At 33.8% G+C, this 20,204-nt stretch overlaps 1 protein-coding gene across 1 annotated transcript in view; it reads left to right on the top strand.

Annotated features, from left to right (window-relative positions):
- LOC129949010 (dnaJ homolog subfamily C member 7) overlaps nt 1–20,204 on the top strand; it is a 51,402-nt gene that overhangs the window by 687 nt on the left and 30,511 nt on the right. The gene's annotated exons all lie outside the window — the stretch shown is intronic.

Below are 20,204 nucleotides of genomic sequence, written 5' to 3'. Positions count from 1 at the left end.
TTAAGAGTTTGTATTTTTGTTGCTGTTTGCACTGCTCACTAATTTACTGAATTGCAGTTGGAAGTTCACAAAAACAAAACTGGTTTAATGATAATTCCCATCTGTTAATTCAATTCCAACGTATTGCTCTGCCTACGTTAAAAGACTCTTATAACTCTTAAGTAAGACTTCTCCCCGTGTGTTGCCGTTGAACGATGTTGCCTTGTTTGTCCGATGGCCGTTTGGAGAGGCTGAAGCTGTGTTTTTTTACTTTTTACTTTTCTGCTTCTACGCAAATTTATTGATTTTTATTTTTTTTGCAACCTTGCATAGCTTCGAGCACATGTAATTCGAGGTTTTAATGTTTTTCTTTTTAAAATACTATTTTCTATGCTATATTTTTTTTCTCGTTTTTTCTCCTTCGGGCAAACACAGGCTTAGTGTAAACAAGTCCTAATTGAAGTGTTTTGGGGTAGCGCACCCTCTTTGCCTGCATTTCGGCTGTGAGCCTTAGGACTTTAATTGAAATTATTGCCTAGGAAATGTAATTACGCAATAAGTAGATTTATTGCTCTAGTACCTACCTAACTACGTGTGTATATTGTTTTCCACAATCGCTTGTGCCGAAGTGGCCAGGTTAAGTTCGTCGTAGGTATTTTTCACTAGTTTGGTTTCTTTCATTTTTGTTTTAAATGAATTTTTTTATCATTTTTTGAATTGTTATCATTTTTTTTACCTTGCATTTAGCTCTTGTCGCTTATTTCGTCGTAGGTGCTTACAGCTGATTGTTTTGTTTGCTTAGTATCAATAAAATCACCTTGTGCAACGCCCACTTATTAGTGTTGTAGCAGCACACCCGATTATTTTCATATATTATATTTTTTTGTAAATCTTGTTTGTGTTCGCTTTGGAATATCGAAGAACATGACAATAAAAAACACTTAATTTTCTGTAGAAAAACAAAAAAAAGAAGTGACTAATTTATATGTATGTTAGTTTTTATTTGAAAAAAATGTCATGTTTGAAAAATGTTAAGCAATCATAAATTGCTTCATGAACTTCAACAACATTTCACCTACTACATAGGTTTAACTTAACTTGGAAACATAAAACATACATAATATTGTATTTTATTAAAAGTCCAACAACAGATATTTGCTTTTTTTAAAAAAAAAAAGTTCTCCTTTTTGACAGCAGGTTTTCTGGGATTGAAGAAAACACTTACAGTTATGAACAAAAAACAATCTATACTTTTTAACTTTGAATAAAACTATGTTTTCACACCAAAGCAACACGTGTAAAGAAACTGTCCGTTTAAGAATTGTTTAGGTTAAGAAAATGTATGTGTCATAATTAAATAAATCTCAAACAAAATTGTTGTTTGGTTAAAAAAACAAACTCTACTAAAGACCTTTGAAAGTCCTTTTTTCGATGCATCTTGGGGTTATAGGTGTTCATAAAAGGAACCTCTAAAGAAGTCCTAGAACAGCGAACGAAAATATTTGACGATCTATAGCAACATTTTGGGATCAAAGTCGGAGCCCGTATTGCGTAAAACAAAACTTTGACTATAGGGAAATTTAAAGAGAGCAAAATTCAAAACGACTATCAATATATCAACTTTAACCTTAGAGAATTTCCGATCCCTTTAGTACGCAAAGCAATGGTGGTACGCGTGCATCCCAAAAAACAGTCGCCATAACTTTTATTGCCTGACAAACCGACCTTGCCTTTGGCGCCGATTCACCCTTAGAAACCCACTGTTTTGACTGTTGTTTGGTCTCTGGTGTGTTGTGATGGATCCATGTTTCGTCCACAGTTACAAAACGGCGCAAAAATTCTCCATATTGCGATTAAACAACGCCAAACCTTCCTGTTAAGTTGTTACACGGTTGCGATTGTGGCCGACTGAGCAAACGCGGCACCCATCTTGCGTAAAGCTTTCTCATGCCCAAGTGATCATTCAAAATTGAAACCACTGAGCCATGCGAGATCCCAACGGCTTCCACAACCTCTCGCACTTTCAATCTTCGGTCGGCCAACGCCATATCGTGAATTTTTTCGATTGTTTCGGATGATTGTTCGGTATCTTCAATGCTTGTACGGCCACAAAGAAATTCAGTAAACCACTTTTTTACCATTGAAATCGATGGCGCAGAGTCCCCATAGTATTTATCAAGCTTACCCTTGGTCTCGGTAATGTTTTTTTTTTCCCAAGAAATAATGCTTAATAACACGAAATTCACTTTTTTCCATTTTCTCCTCAAATTAGTGAGTAGTCTGATAAAAATAGCTGTCAAACACAAACTAACTGACGCAGCAAGCTTAAATTTTGACAGGAGTCAACTGACAGATGCCTGTTGACATTAGCAGTGTTGTAATGAGGTCAGACATTTAATAAGTCGCGGACTTATTGACCCGCCCTCGTATACCCCAAGTTTTTCCCAAAATATAGTCACTGAGCTGTTGGTTGATGGTTTCATTGGAGCTGTAAAGAGGTTATAAGGGTTAAAGAAGTTTCTATTGCTATATAGCCAACAATAGCTAGAAAAAGTTCAAACAGACCAGGAAGGCCTGAAACTCCCATATTCAAATAAATTTTTGCATAACCAAGAATTTCAGCAAGAAATACTACAATGTCCCAAAGGCAGTAGAATTCTTTGTCATTCGTAAAAAAACATGAAGAGTTCTTTCTCGCTCTGTGTCAATTTGTTAGATCTTAAGAGAAAGCAGTTCTCTACCAGTGAGTGTTCCGCTTGTACTTGAGCGCGATAGTGATCCTATTAGATCAATCATTTTTCGCAAGAGTTCTAAGATAACTCAACATGCATAAGTCCGCTATTGTTCTTCATTACTGGCAAAAACACTGTTAGCTTTTTCATTTATCCTACTCTTTAGCTCTCGTTCCGAGTGGATGGAAAACAGCGTTTGTCCATGCGAATCCTTCTCCCCCTCAACGTCTTCAAAACGCTGATTAATTATCAGCTCCAGAGATATCTCGAAGATCGAATGCCTTTTAATGACCAGAGGTACGTCTTTCCTAGGAATCGATCCACCGTGGAACAAATCTTTTCATTATTTTGCAGAAAGTAAGATAATGATATTTCAAAGGCATTTGATAGAGTTTAGCATGAGGTCCTCCTATTAAAAATATCTTTCTTCGGTTTGGATGAATCCCTTCTTTGTTGGATTAGCAACTAACTTTCGAACGCTCAATACAAATAGTATTGGATAAGTTTAAGTCTGAAAACCACAAAATAAATGCTGGTGTACCCCAGGGCTCTGTTTTGTCTCCGACACTCTTTCTTATTTTCATTAACGATCTCTTTTCTGCTACTTCTAATCGAAATTTTTTTTCTAACCATAGTATTCGTAGCTTTACAAATTCGTTTTCCCTTTTCTCCAGTTGGGCTACAACGACAAAACATGCAAGCTCATTAAATTTCGACCTACAGTATTGTACAATGATGAATAAGAAACCGAATGGATTTTAGAGCTTCGAAAACCCAATGCTATCTTGTATCGTTAAAGCGAGAAAAACCCACTTGTTATTAATTATAGGCGGAACATCTTGATACTCTTAGTATTTGCATCACTAATGACCCCTAGAAGAAGTAGAACGATCACGCAATGAAGGAAAAAATGACACAGAATGTTTGGGTTTTACTATATAACTCCCATCTCTGGGTGATGCTTCAGAAACTTACTTAGGCGTCTTGCCCAGCATTCAACAAAGAGCTTTTTTAAATAAACGGCGACAGTGGCATTTTTAACTCAATTGTTTCACTCGAAAATCGTAGTAAAGGGTCTTGTCTCAACCTTTTTTACCGTTATTTTAACAGATTATGCTCTAGAGAAAAAGCCCCCAAGAAATTCCAACCGTAATACTCGCACTCCTAGGAATGCACACCAGTGTACCCTCGAGCCCAACTTCGCGTCGTATTGTTAAGTACAGAGATTTATTCTTTATTTAATTATTATTATTAATTATTTAAGGAATTCCTTAACGTACTCTGTCTTTCCCAGTCATTGCAAAACTCATGAATTTAAAACCAATGCAAAACTGAAAGCAAAATCTGTAAAAAATAAACATTTGGCAGGTTCAGGCAACATAAGGGACTTCATTTGCAGTCAACTTAATTCTTTGAACGTTCATTTTGACCAAAGCAACTAGTTAGATTTGAAGTGTCATGAATTTGAAATTCAGAACCTTACTTCGCAATCCTTTACTTTAAGCTCATAGAACAAAAAGAATCAACAAAATTACTGAATACAAAATACTTCTCAGGCAAGTTACAAGTCCATCAGGATTTGTATTTTATATTGTCAAGAAATATTAGTTATTTTTTTTTTTCCAAATTGACAACGAAACCCTTATGCAGAAAGCATTAAATGAAGTTGTCCAGAAAATAAAAAAATCATAGAGTAATAAAGTTCAGCTCTGACTTGAATGAAAAAACCATGATGAACTGTAATTTTGATAGAAGTAGACTTGACTTAATAGTTAAAGAAAAAACTTCCATTAAAGTTACCTTAATTGGAAGGCAATTTTTTGGCAGTTGGCCAATCAGATACTAGAAACTTGCCTAACTTTCAAGTCCCTTGCCTTATGTCCGTTTGAACCTGCCGATTATTTTATTGTTTTTGACACTGTCTACTAAAAAATAAATTGTTATAAATCTTTATTCTAGATTTCGCATACGCTTATAAGAAGGTAAGCTTTTCAACACCTATGTGAGAAAAGATAGCCTTCCAACTATTAAAATACATTTTTTTTTAACTTCGACACTTCTATACTATATTTTACATTTTGCAAACATTTTAGTCATGCAAGGTAGCACACAAAATGAATGTTTTCTTCAAGCGTTCATTTTTTTTAAACTTCCTCAGTGTACATTATAAGGCGTGTAGTGTAGTTTTCTATTAATGACATTTCCTCAAGCAAAATAGTGTTTTTCATTTTCCAAACAAGGCTATAATTCAAAAACTTGTTATGTGTCTATAATAATGTTGATATATTTTTTCTCAAACTCCATTAAAAACAAATTCACAAAAGAACAAATCAACTGAAATAAAATTCAAGGACAGTTAAGTTTGAATTCTCCCATTGTGCATCACAAAAAACAAAATTTGTGATTTAAACACTTGTTTTTTTATGCCTTCAGCCAAAGATATTTTTGTATCATTAAATTGTGCTGACAGCTGTTTGTTATCCTACATGTACATATGTATTTTTGATTAAATTTCCCTCTGTTGGTAAAACAATAGCAGCCTGAAATGCATTTTAAAAAATGAAATGACCTAAATTTGCAACGAAAACGACGACAATAACAACGGAGAAGGTGATGTGCATGTGCAATGGGGAGAGACAATAATGTTGCTAACATGAATTTCTCAAGTTTTAATTTCCGCATGGTTGAAGCTCGTATACTACTTACTAAACTTCTAGACCTCTTATATCGATTGGAAAAGTGCTATTATAGTCTTATACTACAATGACACGGTGAATGAGTAGATAAAAATGTAGTATGTAAAAGTGGCTAAGCCTCTCGACAACACACAGGGCCACCACTTTTATGTTGTGTGAATTTAAATGTTTTACTAAAATGGAGCATGTTCATTTTTAGTATTATTATATCGATCGATCGATAGATGAGTGAATGAATGAGTCAAAAACAAGCTTTTGTCTGATGGATAAAGTTTTTTTTACATTAATGACGAAAGAAAGGGTGTATTGTTTATTATCCTTAATGACTATTTAAAGTAAGTGTCCTTTGACACGCAAGTTATTTTCTTATGTGTGTAAAATTAGCTACTTGTGGCTTTTAACATCAGTCACACAAGGGACTGACTTTTTTGAATGGTGTCTGCAAAAGTTTTTCGATAAAAAACATACAACAGCCATGTTTTTTTTTATTAAAATCGTTTATTTAGGTCAGGGAATGGTCAATGGTTACAATTTATACATAAATACTTTGGGGTTTCCTCATATATGTATAAATTCTTAAGAACATAACGACTTGCGAAACCAACAAAAAAAACACAAAGAGGAAGAATATGTTGACAAAGTCGGATATACATGTCAATTACTTCATAATACAATTATTGCATTATTTAGGAAAAAAATGGAGTATCCTACGTCATATTTATTTAAAATTCATATAAATAAATTCGAGGACAGTGTGGTATACTTCCGGAAATTCATTCATCATTTTTGTTATTTAATTTTAAGAAAGAAAAAATACCCATTCAATATTTAATTGTAACAGGTGAATAATGAGAAAAAGTTCCTTAATTTGTTCTTTATTTGGTTTGGTCCATTCATTCAGAGATTGGAAAAGTTTATTAAAATTTAAGTTGCGCAAGAGGAACTATGTATTAATAGAATAAAATGAGGAAAACAAAATTATAAAAATAGGCACATAAATAAAATATTATTCAATTAAATTGCAATCATCACTGAAGAAAATATTGTTTGTTTATATTTTCATCATACTCTGCTACTGACGTATTCAATTGAAATAAATTCAAAAGATAATTTTGTAGCTGCTTAGGCTAAGTTGCATTTTACACCCACATATTTTTATTGAATATATAATTTTAGCTTTTTAATTTATTGTAAATAAATAAATGCTATGAAATGATGGTGCAAGTTTAAAATAACCAAAAACTGAAATAATGTGATAATTCTTTGACGTTAGGCAAAATGGTCGGAAGTCAGAAACTAGGCAAACAGACTCATTGAACTTAAACGTTGATGTCTGGTCTGTTTTTTTTTTGTGTGTAGAGACTAAATTGATATAGGTAGCAATTGTTCCAGACTCAAGTTGTTAGTTTTAAACGAAAGATCAAAAAAGAGGCTTTTTTCAAGAACCTAAAATGAAATTTTTTAACTTAAGACCTTTTTACTTAAAGCCAAAGAATTAATATAAACGATAGTAAAATATACTTAAATAAAACAAAAGAATAGTGTGACAATTTGAATTCATAAGGTAATATTCAATTGGCAGCTTCTGTGTCGCTGGCAGTGCTTTAAACGATCAATGAGTTTAATTTAAAAGGTGCGCTGTTAGTACAAGAAATACTTGTCCAAAGTGGGAAGAAGTGAGAGAACTAGGAAATTGGCTTAACTCCAGAAACAATAATCATTATTTGTTGAACGTTCAATGCGAGATAACGAAATTTCGTCAAATTGCTATTCCACAACATAAGATGCGGTTTCGCTATTGGAGATATCGATATTGTCGAGTTTTGGCCAAAAACGAATTCTGCATACCTGAAACAAATGATGTTTCATTCTTTATTTATAATTCACTTTACGGGTAGTTTATTTTTGCAATACTTTCTATAGCTTTTTGACCATCAGCTCATTGAAAACGTTGTACGATGGGATACAGCGTATTTTTTAACCACTTTTGTAACCATTTTCAATTTGAAAATAGTCACCCCTACCACAGAGTCCCTTATAGCGTGTCCCCGAAAATTTTGTTACCCTACGAATACATTTACATCATTAGCCCTGAACGAAATCGAAAAAGCATTGCCACACAGAAATACTAGTGTCAAAATCAGCTGGTTTGCTTCAAAATATTCGTAGAAAAAATAAATAAAAATTCGTTTTTCATCTTTAGCTCTATTTGTTTTTGTCTTTAAAAATGGATAATATTGCCGTTGAAATCCCTTCAGAATTTTTTGTTATCCCTAAATTATTCAGTTTTGACATGGAATTCTTGTTGCATCTTTATTTGTTCTTTTAAAAGGCTGGATGCATAATATGATTGACGCGAAGTGGTTGGATGATGTCGTGGAACATTTCTCACATCATAGTCTGATGACATCGAAACATCGGCGAGTTGGTTTTCTTCACAAGGTCCATTAGATTCTAAAGGCTCGGAAGAATTTTCGTATGCAAAAGATCATGTATCTTTTATTCCTCTGGTCGAAGTTTCAAGGCCAGTCAGTCTTATGACACCTTCTTTGAGGCTGCTAAAATAATGCATTCTATTTCCTCCGCTTTGCTTTGCATTCTTTTTTGTTCTCAACCATTTTTCTCTTGATGTATGCCTTCCACTCTAAGCACACCTAAGAATTAAATTAAATTATAAAAAAAATTTGGACTAATCAATTCAATTTACTTTTCTCTAGCTAGAGGTGTCCTTAGAAGTTGTTTTTACTGCTTCCCAAAAGGGAACTGTTCGTAGGGACTTTCGAAAATCATTGAGCAATTTCAAGTTTTTCTGAAAGCATATTTTTTTTCGTTTTCAATTGAACTCCGATCAAAATATCTGTTCGTTCCTATTCATTCGGGGCTAGTGATACCTCTTTTCAAGAACTCCGACTCCTAGAAATTTTTTTTAGTACGACGGGAGCAATGATACTTTTTTTCGGGGTTCGTTCTACGAATCTATTACGACGGGGCTTGTGTTAAGGCTGAATGTTGATCGATATTTGTTATGTACCAAGGGGTACTTCTTACTGCACCAAGGAGTTTGTTTTGTTATTTTTTGATAGGTTCAGCAGTTTTTTTCTCTGACCGGCCCCATGGTAAGATGCCATGTGTCCAAACGGGTTTTAGTACATGATTATATAACATTTATGTTATAGTTCTTTCCTGTAAAGAGGTACATTCTTCTATACTTCGAGTTAAGCTTTGCATCAAAATATATATAATATTAGAATAATGTACTTCTCTATATATTTTTTATGTTTTTGTTTGTAGAATTCTGTTTCATTTAGATTTATATGTCATTTTTGCCTCAAAACACTGACTTTATGGACAGCATTTTACATTTTTAATGCAGCTTTTGCAACCGATATATCTGGCACCAATATTGATAGATTATCAGCAAAGGTGGCCACTGGAGTATTCCTTGTATATAAAAGATACAAGGTTGATACTAGAACACTTCCTTGCGGTACAAATTCTTCTGTTTTCTTAAGTTCCAAGACAAAAGGAATTTCATATTCGTCGTTTCTGTCAACAATCTTTAAGGAGTCTGTAGGCGTATTTGTAAGGAAAGGTTTAAAATTATTCGCAAGGTGCTCAGCAAAAAAAAGTTCAGCATTTTGTTTCGTGTTTCCAATCCATTTGCCATTTTGAGATTTTATTGACAAGTTTTGGGTCTGAAGTCTTTTTATACACTTGACTAATGTCTTCAGACTTTTTAGAAATCTACCTGAGACAATTGAAAATAGTTGTACTATTTTCCTCATATCGAAAAAATATATTTCAAAGTTCCATACACCACACGAAACAGTGATTTTTCGAGCTTTAGTCTAATGTTGTGGATTTAATTGGTTTATATATATTGCTTCAGTAAAATGTTTGTTATACGAACAAATGGGGTTATCAATAAAGGTTTTCATTTTAAATAGACCACTATTTGGGCAGATGTCACTTTTGTCGCTGTAATAAATTACAGTAAAAAATGCGAAGCGGTGCTTCAACAACGCAATCAAACTGTTAGAATCCAAAATGTGCATTAAGTGAAACACGTGGGCAAATTTAGCTGTTGGGAATAGTTACTTTTCTAGATAATGTGCGTCGCTCAAGAAAATCTTACAATATTGCTGGTGTGTCCCGTAGTGTAGACGAAAATCCAGGTTTGATCTTTTGAATTAAGCATTGCATAAACAGAATTTTACACTGTTTTGTATAAAGATTTATGTTCTAAAGCTTTTAAAGTTCAGTTAACTCAAGTCGGTCGATGAACAGCAACTGTGTCCTTGAATTCATAAAATTGATCTTCCGTGATAGTTTTGAACTCTATATCAACAAACAGAATTTTCGCATTTTGGTAGGAAAATGTACGAATGATTATTGTAAGACATCTCAAACGTGAACTCATGTCCAAGCTTAATTTTTGTACTTTGAATAAAAATATTTCCAAAGCACAACAGGCTTTGGAAATATTTAATTTTTGTACTTTGAATAAAAATATTTCCAAAGCACAACAGGCAAAAGGTTCGATAAACCGAACAGTCTTTTAATAATCTATTATTAAATTTATACTTTGTAGCATAAGATAAAAAGGCTATTGTTCTTTGTCTTAATTATAATTATATACCTTTCAAGGTACACGAAGCAATCACGTGCATTCACAGCGTAAGACGATCTCAAAAAATGTGAACTTATGTTACTATACCATTAAATTATTTTATTATTATTTTTTATTTAATAACAACAAAATATAATTAACACCTTTCCTGTAACAGATATAATACAAAATTGTGTATGAACCGAACATAAAGAAAAAACAAAATTTGCGGAAGACAACCAAACCACAAAACATTTAATCGGTCACACGAGTTATGCATTTCAAATATCGCATCAACCATCACAGTACAGTATCACATTTATGCTTAGTTGTTGTTGTAGCTTAATGTGGTGAGTCGAAAAGTCTAGTTTAATTTCACGTGACTTTAAATGAAATTGTACCTAGAAATAATGTCGACATTGGAGATGACATAGTAAATAACACAAGAAGGAGGTAGTGCGGCGGCGGAGGCTCAGTGGGTGGTTCATACAAAATTGAGGTTTCGAAAAGACAAATCTTACACAATATTTTTTACTGTATCAATTAATTAAAACTTATTGTTTTGTTTGTGTTTTTTACAGTGCGGTTTCATTGTTTAAAAATTAAGCAAGGAGTCAATTTTAGATTATTCAAAAAGGTCGAAATCTGAGACATTCGGCACACGAAGCAGTATTTAGCGAAATCAAGTCTTAAAGCGTGCTACTTTATTTATATATAATAAAAATATGCAATTGGTTAACAATGATCTCCGAAGCATTGCTCTTCGTTAATTTTGTTGATCCCATCAAGGCTAACAAGATCAGCCATAGAATTAATCTGAAGATTGGCTAATACATTTCTTGTATATTTTTCAAGGAACAAAAGCAATTTGATTATGTCTTCGGCCTTGGCTGGCATCGCTAGCGCATTGTATTACTGACATTGAGGACTTAACATCGGTCAATCACCGTTCCTAACAAAAAAAAAAAAAAACATTGCAAAAGGGGTCAACTCTCAGACCCGGGCTGCTAATTATCGTTTTGGTGGCCCCCACCGTTGGCCGAAACCTTTTATTTATTCTAATTTTCGAAAAAAGTGGTCCAATTTTCCACCGTTCCACAATCTATGCCTCTAGTGTTGGCAATTGACTTTTGCATAATTCTTTTTAGAACTTTGAAAAAGTGCACTGTCATGCATAGCATTGTCCAAAACCTTTTTTGACATCAAAAGTATCGGTGGTGAGATCTTTTCCGACCTCGATAGAGCAACCTACATTCTCCATCTTCATTCTGCACAAACGGACAAGTTTGACAGGAATGGAAAAACAAGACATTGCTCCGTAAAGTTCGTCTTTATTGCTACTGTTAAACGCGGCCTTGAAATAGATAAAGAGATAGTGGGTATCGATTTATAGTTCTTGGGTTTTTTTCAAGATCTGCTTTAAAGTGTATAGGCCAATGGTGGACATAAATCTATCAGGTTGTTGACGAACGGTTTCAAAAGTTCATATAATATAGAAGAAAGGATCTTATATAGATAATAGGGTCTATTTTCTTGATGGTTATTCAAACTATGATAAGATTCCATGCTGCTTTGAATATTTAGGCAACGATGCCTCCAACTCCAGCAGCTTTGTTGGACTTCAGGAGACATGTTCATAACTATTAATAAAGAACATCCATTCTATCCTGGTTGTTAATTTAACAAGCTGTGTGAACAGACTGCCCTAAAGGTCTTTTTAGAATCTCAGGTTATTGATACATTTATTATAACAATCTCCATCGAAACGCACCTTGAATATGACCTTTAGGTCAAAGAGTGTGAACAGAAAGATTTACCATAACATTCAACAAGGTCGCAGCCTAGCTTAAGACAGCGGGCCTTTGTTCGAAAAGAAAAATAAAGATAAATTAGAACTAAAATAATCCATTATCTAACAAGGTCGCAGCTTAGCTCAAGACAGCGGGCCTTTGTTTTAAATAAATAAAGATAATAAAAACTAAAATTAAAACTTAAACAAGTTAAATAAAGAGTCTTTTATTTTTCCAAAATCTTTCCTGTCCGTATTCTTACTCTTCTCGCAACATAACGCGAAAGCACGGTTGAGAACGTATAACATTTTGCTGCTGCTGTCCAGAGAGGAGAAAGTGATTATAGATAAGAGCTAAATTTAAAATAAAAAAACCTTTTACTTCACCCTCTCTCGGTGAAAATCGATAAAACTCATTTATATGAAAGAAAATCCCAATAGAATGTCCCATCCATGGTGTATTCATATCATGGCTTGCATAAAGTATGTTCAAGGATTTATCTTACCACCACTTTTTAGTTGATTCACATAACAACATCCACCACTTTAAAGGTCAATTAGAAAATATATTGTGCATGGATAATCTAGCTACACTCTATGAACTCTCTTGCTCTCGTTGAGTTCTTCATATCTTGAAGTAGGTAGGTTGCAACTACTAAAAATAGATACATAATATAGGGTGTGTATGGTGGTATGTGCTACTTTTTTTCAAACAAAAGTGTCCTTGACTGCAATACTCTTATGTTGTAGTTCTTGTGATTAATGCTTAAGAAATAAGGTCACTGTCTTTATAATATATTTGTATACCATGAAAGTATTCACATTCACATTCGCGTTTAATACACCCTCTTGTATTTTATTGTGTTCTTGGTTTTCTTATTAACTATAAAGTTCATGTTGGATTCAAGGATCTGATCCACTTGACTAGTAAAGAAAAAAAAAACGAAAAATAGAAAAAAGTAATGAAAACTTAAGTATAGAAATAAAGAACAGCAATGGGTTGTACAAGTTTGCTTTTATGGTAGACCTACAAAAATTTATGTTAATACATTTAATGAATAAATTATTTAAAGAATAAATCTAGTGACCTACTAATATTTCCATTTTTGATATATTTTTGTTATTCATTTAGCTCGTGAACCACTTTACACCCATTTGGAGTTCATTTTTTTTATTTCTATTTATTAAGCTTAAATAAAAAGACCAACTTTGCGTGTTTGTTTTTTATTCTTCCTAAATTCTTAAGTCAAAATTAAAATAACCAAAAGTTCTTTGTATCTTATTCTGCCTCAAGTAGCATTTCATCATCAAGATCAAAATTACCTATATAAGAATTTCTCATGGCCGCCAGGTGTGACTGTGGAGTAGTAGTTGGTACCAATGACTCAGAAACTGACTTCATTTCTTTGGAGAGCCAAGTTTTTGTTGAAATGGAAACTTGTTTTGTTTTCTTAATTTGTTTTCATTAAATATAGACTGGGGTATTTTTTTAAGTGACTAATCTCTATGAATCTTTAAAAGACTCATCTCATCACTTATTTTTCAATGGTATGGTTTTTTCTTTGTATTGTACTGAAAGTTGAATTTTTCACTAGATTTAGGGAAATTTCCTTGGTACTTTTTTTTTCTTGGTCAGGGACATTTACAAATTCAACAAAAAGATAAATTTATATTACTCAACTAAGTAATGACTTCATACTTCAATTTATAAAAGATTTAGTAGGCTGACTAATTTGATGAGCTTTCTTGCTCTAAGATCATACTCAGACATCACGACTTCAAAGTACACCAACTATTATTACCCAAGTAGTGTGTGGGTTGAATGTCTGCCTGAGGAGTGAATACCAATTTGAAGATTCTATACCGATATGGTACGCTTCTGCCCGAAGCTTAACAATATGACAAATAAAATGAAATCCAAAAGAAATTAGGTAATCTATGTTAAGGTTATTGGAGTTCATTCACTTCACAATTAAATATTATTTTTATGATGATTTAAATCTATTCATTGCCAAACTTGCGTGACATTTCCTACAATCGTCACTATCGAGTGGCTTTTGTTTAAATTTGTTGGGTTCAAAGACACATTTGTAGCTTTGAGTTTCATTTTGGCTTAGGATTTAATCAGCAATTTAATAAACATAAAATTAATTGGCCAGGAGGCTTGTTACAATTTGTATCATAATTTTTTTTAACCAAGGCTGTTGAGTGGTGTAGGTTTACTTGCGAATTAAATCGATTACAAAACTCATCATATCGGCTATAAAAACGAAGGCGAGGCTAGTGCAATTGTCAACAAGTTTCTCCTTGGTTAGACGATGCTATGCTGTTTGGATCAACATTTTTCTTGATGTTTTTTTTTCTATCGCTCAACCGCTGGCCATAGTCGCCAATTACTTTTCACAATAAAAATACGTATGCACATTGTAAGATTGACGTAAAAGGCAGTCTAGACATCATTCCTCTTGTTTATGGATTTTCATATCGATCAGGATTGGAATACGAGTTTATCTAGTTACTAGGTTTGTGTTACGTATACGTTATTATGTTTTCTTTTTCTTTTTTTTTAGATGCTTAGTTTTCTTGTGATTTATTACCATATCAAGCATATTTTATTATTTAATTTATGGATGGCAGCCTTTAATTTCAGAAATGCATTTATGTACAAATGTAGATTATGTAACGGGATACCTTTATTATATATCAAATATTTTTCATATCGATGTTCATGATTGAAGATTTATCCATAAAATTGTTGAATTATGATGAAGAATGATTTAAAATTCTAGTTGTAAGATATTTGTAACCGTTATATAAAACTTGGTGCAAGGTTATGTTCATTCCTAGAAAGCAAGTAAAATGATTTAATGTCTGTATGTTTAATAAAGCGTCATCATTCTTTCATATACAAAACAAATCATGTGTAGAATACAATCTGAGCGATGACAACAAACAAAACTATTAAAAGAAAATTGACATTTTTTGTATTCCTATTCAATCAATCTTCTCTTTTGTTTTATAGCTTTTTAAATATAAATGTATACATTTTTCCAACTCATACTTATTAAGTGTAGTCATTGTTAAAAAAATGAAGAAATAATGGAAACACATTGAGGGTGTTCCAAAATAAGGAGTTCTAATGTTAAAAATACGTTTTTCTTCCAGCTTTGATATTTTGACCTGAAAAATTATTTAAATGTATAAACTCATGATTTCTCAATATCGAAACCAAGGTCGTGAGCTTGTGATTTTATCCCAATGCATTCCACAAAGTTGCCTTGCTTTCTCTTTTTCCCTTTCGAATCATGTTCCAATGTAGGGACCCGTTATAGCTTTCACCCTTTACAAATTTTGCTTCGAGATTGAAAATCGATTAAAAGAGCCAAATTTGTAGTATTTGGTATTAAAATGAAGCTTATGAGTTTGCAGAATTTTTTACTGAAAAAAATACTTTAATTAAACAATTAATTTTAAGCTTTTCAATCATGAAATCTTTTTCAATGAACATGTGGTTTTAAATTTCACAACTCGAAACAAAATCGTCAACTGAAAGCATTGCATTTTCTTTTTGTTCTCACCTTTCAGTTTTCCTTACAATAATCAACTCTAACCTCAAAAGAAAGCTATAACTAATCTGTTTAAAAAGAATGGCCAAAAATGAGTCCTAAAATGTGCTTAAAACTTGTCTCTTCAAAACCTCGACATTTTAAGAAAGCTAATAAATAGAAGGGATACTCAACTTAGTATATACTAAATATTAAGTGTCGATTACAGTAGACTCGCGATAGCAAAAACACCGTCTTACGTGAACACCGGCTAACGTAAACACTTTTTTTTTACATTGCCTCCTCTGTAGCGTAAACAGAGTGTGAAAGCCGTATAACGTTTTTTTTTTTTTTTTTTTTTTTTTTTTATATCCGATGGAAATCTTCAAAAGACACTCGGTAAGAATCGGTACCGAGTAGTGTGGGACTCTTACCGCACTAAAACCACCGGTGAATCAGGACCAATCTATGAAAGATCGACAAATGATTTTTATTTCTTAATTTTTAAAATCGCATTGGGGGAAGTTTAAGTTATAACACTTTCCCGTAGCTTTTAGCCCATCAGCTCATGAGGCTTGGTTCTTCTTAATCTCCGAACATTGTCTCGTACATTTAATACGGTCTCCATTTCAGAGTTAGTATGACTTTGCAGCCGCTTATTGTGTGATACAGCGTGTTTCTTAACCACTTCTGTAACCATTTCAATTTGAAGGTCACGATGTAGATCGCTATTTCTTATATACCAAGGGGCATTTATTATTCCACGAAGGACCTTGCTTTGGAATTTTTGGATGGGTTCAGCATTTGTTTTCTTTGTACAGCCCCATAGTTGGATGCCATATGTCCAAACGGGTTTCAATACTTGCTTATATAACATTAGTTTGTTCTGGATAGATAGGTCAGAGTTCTTTCCTATTAACCAGTACATTTTTCTGTACTTCAAGTTTAGTTCTTCTCTTTTCTTTTTGATGTGTTCTTTCCATTTAAGCTTTGCATCCAAATTCATTCCAAGGTATTTGGCGGTATTGGAGTAAGGTACTTCTGTACTGTTTATAAAAATTGGAACATTGTTTATGTTTTTGTTTGTAAAGTTTATATGCGTCGATTTTGTTTCGTTTAATTTGATACGCCATTTGTGCGTCCAATCACTAACTTTATCGACTGCATTTTGCAATTTTTGTGTAGCCTTCGTAACGGATTTATCTGGCACCAATATTGCAGTATCATCAGCAAAGGTGGCCATGATAGCGTTGATGTCCACTGGAATATCCCTTGTATATAACAGATACAGGGTTGGTCCTAGGACACTTCCTTGTGGTACACCGGCTTCAATTTTCTTAAGTTCCGAGTAATTTTGGTCGTACCGTACTCTAAAGAGTCGGTTCGTAATGTAGGATTTCAGTATTTCGTAGTACTGCCTGGGGAAGTCCCTATGCAGTTTGTACTCAAGTCCCAAGTGCCAAACCTTGTCAAAAGCTTGAGCAACATCTAAGAATACAGACGAGCATACTTGTTTTTCTTCAAGTGCCTTTTCCACAACATCCGTAATTCGATGCACTTGGTCTATCGTGGAATGTTTATTTCTAAATCCAAACTGATGGCTCGGAATTAGTCTTCTTTCTTCAATTATTTTGTTAAGCCTTTTAAGTAGCAGTTTTTCAAAAACTTTTGCCATGATTGGTATAAGCGATATTGGTCTGTAAGATGTAACTTCTGTTGGTGGCTTACCTTGTTTAGGTATAACAATGACTTCCGCAATTTTCCAATGATGTGGCACATATCTTAGTTTAAGGCATGCGTTTATTATAAATTGGAGTTTCTTGAAGGCTATAAGAGGCATTTCTTTCAGAACCTGAGCAGTTATAAGATCGTACCCTGGTGATTTTTTGTTTGACAGCTTATGTTGACACATGCTTCTTACTTCGTTTCTGTCAACAAACTGTAAGGGATCTGTAGCTGTGCTTGCTGGGAATGGCTTGAAAACATTCGCGAGATGTTCAGCAAAGAGATCAGCCTTTTGTTTCGGGTTTCCGATCCATTTACCATCTTGAGATTTTATCGGCGGGTTTTGTGTCTGAGGTCTTTTTAGGCGCTTAGTTGCTTTCCATAAGGAGTATTCTGTAGAAGCATCCGTCGTCAGACTTTTCAGGAATCTACTTAGTGAATCATTTTTAAACTCACAGATTCTTTTTTTTAATTCGTTGTTAAGACGGTTAAAAACTACCTTATCATCTGGGAATCTCGTGGATTGCCATTTTCTTCTAGCTCTTCTTTTTTCCAATATCAACTCCTTTATTTCGATAGGATATTTTATTTCTTTTTCTCTCGCATTCGAAATAGTTTGAGTACTTTCTTCTGCAGCCTGCTGCACATCAGCAATAAATTGTTCTACTTCATGATCAATTTGTTCAATTGTTTGCATAGGGGATCTTAGGTTTATAAAATTTTCAAGTTTGTCTCTGAATTCGTTCCAGTTTGTTCTGTTATTCACGAGCTTGGGATTACTTTTTTCTATTATTTCTGTTTCGCTCAGTGATAAAATTACTGGAGTATGATCTGATGATAAATCATAATTACCTTCGACACTTATATGATTTCGTTTAATACCTTTAACTACGAAAAAGTCTATAAGGTCTGGTATTTTGTTAGTATCAGATGGCCAATATGTTGGCGAACCAGAAGAATAAAATTCGCAGTTGTATTTTCGGCCTGCTTGGTATAGCCGTTTACCTTTTGTTGTTATGAGCCTAGATCCCCATTGGGTGTGTTTAGCATTGAAGTCGCCACCAACAAGGAAGTTATGTCCTAACAAATGTAGGAGTTCTGCATAGTCTTCTTCAGTTGGAGAGCGCCTCGGAGGGCAGTATATAGCTGCTATTTTGAATTCTTTCTTTTTTATACCAATACTAATTGTTGTTACTTGCATGTTTTCTTTAGTAAACTTTGGTTCTTCAAAGTGTGTTAAGCACTTTTTTATAAGTATTGCTGATCCTCCCCTAGCTTTGTCAGCTGGGTGCGGAGCGTGGTAACATGTATAGTTTGGTAATTTATTATCAAGATTTTGTTCAATAGCGAGGTGGGTTTCGGACACCAAACAAATGTCTATATGCTCTATGTCTAAAAAGATGTTTAGTTCTGATACATGCTGTAAGAGACCGTTTGCATTCCATGTTGCGATTTTGAGTGTTCTGTCCATCATTGTTTTTTAAGAGCGACTTCTTCGCTTAGCTGTTTTATGTTTAAATCTTGTTGGTCAATCCTTTTCAGGATGAGTTCCAGCATTTCTTTTATAGAAGTTTCCTCATTCTTCCGCACATTTTTTACAATCTGGGAATAGGATTTATTTTCATCACTTTTGCTTAGTGCAATTGCTTTTCCCGGTTGATTTTTAGTAATGTTATCGACCGTTACTTTTTTGCTTTCAACTACTGGTTTTGTGTTGGTTGAGTTTCTAAACTTGTTCCCAGTTTTGTTTTTTCTTTTTGTGTCTTGGAACTTTTTTGCTACTGGACATCCTCTGTAACTTGCAGGATGATTGCCTTGACAATTAACACATTTCGCTTTCTGTTCTCTGCCCATGGGACAGTTTTTGGTTGCATGTCTGCCTTCACATTTAACACAAGCGAACTCGCGATTGCAGTATTTTTGTGTATGCCCAAAGGCTTGACAGCGCTTACATTGTGGAACACTTTTCGACTTTCGCAGTGGTTCAATTTTGACAACTATGCCCATAATTGATTTAATACTGTAAATCTTATCGAGACTTTCTTTATTTTCAAACGTGAGCATAAATAAAGGTAGAGATCTCTTTTTTGTCGTTGATACCCCAGTGGAGTCTTTTACTATCTCATTTTTAATAAGATTATTGGCATCGAGAGCTTGAAAGCCTTTTTGTATAAGGTCTTCGACAATTTCTTTGGCAACACATGAAGAGTGAAGGCCTCTTGCTACTACTTTTATCGATCTTGTAGCTTTATTTTCGTACGAGTGCCACTGAATTTTCTTTTTGTTCAATTCTTCAGTGACAGATCTATACGCATCGGCGTCTTCAACAATGACTTTCCAATTGTCTTTATTGTATGATGTATATTTACATGCCTTATTCGTGCATTTTTCTACTATGCTCTTTAGCTCGCCAAACATTGCCAATCCGGAGATCATAATTGGGGGTGGGGCAGTTTGCCTGGTACCTTTAACGTGAGACTTATTTTGGGGTAAATCTCTTATTTCTTTATTGGATGCTCTCATTTTTGTAGCAGTATCTGATTTTGAACCTGTTTGCTGACATTTTATAACAGCCTCTGGGCTACTCTCTGCTTTTCGTTTCTTTGACTTACGTTTATTTCGGTTTCCTTCAGTTTCAAGGAGGAGCTCTTCCTCATCAGTATGAAACTCATTAGCAGTTTTTTGTGGGCTTTTCACTACTGGTGACTTTTGACTTGATATATTGTCTTTCACGGACTTTTTATCGAGCAAGCTGACTTTTTCTTCGAGTCTCTTCACTTGTTGCTGAAGACTTTCAACAAGGGCTTCAAGTTGTTTTCTGGCTAAGATTTCTATTTGCCATTTATCGAAATAATTTTCGGATTCAACTTGGTGGATCTCGTTGTTTTTTGTGAAACACTGCTGATCTTTTGTTTCGATCTTTTCATGGATGGTTCCTTTTTCGTTAATGACTTCTATGTCATTTGATTTTTGCGTTGGGGGTTTCGATGGAGTAACCCTTGGTGATATTTTTGGTGGAGTTCTTAGTGTTTTTGAACTCCGTCTATTTCCTAGAAGCAATAATTGGTCCTCCCCAGAATCCATAGGACCGATCTCCGAAGAGAGTGGATTTACCAGTTTATCTGGATT

Source organism: Eupeodes corollae, chromosome 3 (assembly GCF_945859685.1).
Source record: "Eupeodes corollae chromosome 3, idEupCoro1.1, whole genome shotgun sequence".
In the NCBI taxonomy this organism is placed as follows: domain Eukaryota; kingdom Metazoa; phylum Arthropoda; class Insecta; order Diptera; family Syrphidae; genus Eupeodes; species Eupeodes corollae.
Note: the sequence above shows the minus strand (reverse complement) of the source record. Positions and strands in the feature narration are given on the sequence as shown.